We start from the raw sequence: 3,283 nt of genomic DNA on the forward strand, positions 1-3,283 counted from the left end.
CGACACTAGGCAGCTTGTACATAATTGAATAGAGTTGTTTAAACATTTGTTTAACAACAAGTAAAAGCTTGAAATGGTCTATTTTTCCTATTGGTGGTGTGTCTGTGAGCCAGACTAGTTTCGGAGAATTCCACTTCTCATCAGTGACTCTGGACACTACCACCATCAGTTGCATGTGTTGAAACTACTGAATTGTTTTGAGTTGCAGAATATATTGAATTTACTGAGTTGCGAGTGTTTTGATGGATAGGGCGTAAAGTAGCAATCAAGCTGCCTCCACGGTTACCGGACTGTACCTCTATGGACTTTTTCTTCTGGAGAATACTCAGAAACAAAGTGTACAGTAGGAAATCGCGGAATCTTGACGAAATAAAAGGTTACATCAAAGAGACATTTACAGAATTTGATGGACAGACAAAATTGTGTCAGAAAGTTAGCAAAAGTGTGGCAAGCAGACTCCAGGAATGTATGAACAGCGACGTGTTTCAATTTGAACACCTGCGGGATTAACTTTCCCATAATTCCATGTAACGTATAAAATGCCGTTAAATGAATTATTAATTATTAACTGTATAGTTTAATTTTAATATAATTACTTTAAATACATTATCAACTGTATACCTACTTTTGGGCCACCTTGTATATCTTGTATTCTTTGTCTAAAGTAATGACCTTATTTGTTTTATATATCTCATACTCCTTCCCTAAAGTAATTAATTTGTTTGACTTGTCTGACTTATCTGGTATACCTCTGACCTACAGCTGTGACATTACTTGTCTCATGTATCACACCTCTGATCTAAAGCTGTGACATTACCTATTTCATGTATCACACCTCTCACTTAAAGCTGTGACATTACTTTTATCATGTATCACACCTATGATCTAAAGCTGTGACATTATGTGTGTCATGTATCACACCTCTGACCTAAAGCTGTGACATTACCTGCCTCATGTATCACTGATGACAACCGAAAGTAACTATTATAGGTATCTTGTGTGTAGTATCTCTTACTTACCTAAAATATTTATTTTTTATCCTGTAACTTTTATTTTATATAAATAAAAACGTGCGTTGTACAAGTGAGAACCTTTCTATTGTTGCTGATTTGTCTTGACCTTTTAAGAGTAATTTCCACAATGCAGTAATATTTCATATTGCCTGTTTTGTTTGTCATATGTCTGACCTTTCTGAAATGACTGTCTTGCTTATCTTGTATCTCATATTCTTTTTCTTAAACTACTTAGTATACCTTCTTTATCATACTATTGCCTTAAAGCACTGATCTTTCTTAAATTGTAAAACGTCTTTTTAACTTAATGGAATAAGATTTTTACATGTCGAAGCTTTAAACGAATGTTTTATTTTACTAGTTAATGTTGATATTGTGACGGATTTATTATTCTATATATATGTTCATTTCGATGTTTGTTTAAATTAAAGTTATATTTAGAAATGTACACAACGTATACTGTTTAATATGTATTGCGAAATTCCCTCCTATTCTCTAAAGTTGTAGAAGATTCTCGAGTGTAAGAATCAACATTATATGTGTATGTAAACGCCAATGTAGCTTTGTATTGTTGCGTAATCTGAATTTTCGAGAGACTCTCCACACGCCTATAAATATAACCAACGCGACGCGACTATAAACACTATTTAATATTGGTTTGCTATAGTCAGTGTGCTATAAACCTCGGGAGCTATAACTGTGATTATCATAACGCTTATTAATAGGGAAACTTAAAATATTTGGCCAGGAATGTTTATAAATTTGGAACATTACAAACTATTTAACTTCAGTGGATTCACATCGGACATTAGTACTTTTACGAAAACATTACCTAATGTTATCAATGGAAACTCGACATGTAATCGGCGTGTGATCAGCGAAAACTACAGGGCTAGATAGCTCCCTTTTAAGTGAATTATACCTACGTCAACTTGAAATTAACTTGCTCATCGTCAACCCTCGAAAATATATCAAGGAAGTTCCAGACTAGAAAGAAGACTTTATATTGCTTGTAAGTTCGTGAAACTTTTGTATATAAATCATTGCTTGTAATAACTATTTGTAATAATTGTTATTGTAAATTGTATTGTTGTTTGCATATTAAAACATATTTGTATAAAAAAAACTGTGTGTACGAATCTTGTTGGTAAATATCATAAATTGGATATATCGGCATTTATTTAATTATTAAATTTAAGTTATCATTTAGCTCGATTTCAGACCATTCGAAATTGTAATACGTAACAATATTTATTTGATCGAAAGTATTAATCTTTCTTTTCTCGATTGTTCTACATCTCACTCTTATAATGACATTTAAGTGCCATTTATGAATTGCTTTATTTGTCTTTTGTATGTCATCTCTCTGACCAAAAATATTCTCTTTGCCAGTCTTTTATAATATATCTCTGACCTGTCTTACTTGTCTTCTATGTCATGCTTCTGATCTAAGTATTATGTTATTTGTTTTGAATGTCATTTTTCTAGCTTAAATTAATCGGTTTTGTTTTGCATGTGATATTTCTGACATAAATCCATAACCATATATATGTCTAGCAGAAAATTACTTCACTATCAAATGAACGAAGATCTTTTTTTATGTATAAATCAAGCAAAGGTTAATTCATAACTACTTTGGTAGTCGTTGATCACTAAATGATTGTGATAATAAAGCATGAATGGTAAACTTTCTGCTACCTTAAAAAACTTAAACTTTGCCAAGTTACACGATATTATCAAATAAACTGACAAAGTTAGATAACTTCGTAAAACCATGTAACGTGAATACGTTCAAATTATTTTGGTCTGTCTAGGATTGAAATACTTTAAGATAACTAAAGTTCAACGTTATCTCTTGGGATCGATATGTTTCAAGGGACAGGGAATGATTGATAGTGCACGAAGTAAACAACTAGTCTATACGTATTTTATAAGTTGTATGTTTCGCATTCTTAATGCTAGTTTAATTAACAGTATTGGTTAATATGTTTAACATGTATATTTATTTTTTACTTATTGTAAGTATACACACACACAGATATATATAGTATAAGGATTACTTCGCATTGTTAGCTTACTATTTAGATTTAGGAAGAATGTAATTCCTTTTAAACTAAATTAATCTCATCAGACATTATTGGGATTAGGACCGAAAATGTCTCTATCAGCGAGGATATTGAACGAATGAATCAGTGCATTCTAATTATATGTTTTGTTTCATGATATGATTAGACTAATATATTAATATATTAGCTACATGATTCATTGAA

This window comes from Limulus polyphemus, unplaced genomic scaffold (assembly GCF_000517525.1).
Source record: "Limulus polyphemus unplaced genomic scaffold, Limulus_polyphemus-2.1.2 Scaffold1008, whole genome shotgun sequence".
Classification (NCBI taxonomy): domain Eukaryota; kingdom Metazoa; phylum Arthropoda; class Merostomata; order Xiphosura; family Limulidae; genus Limulus; species Limulus polyphemus.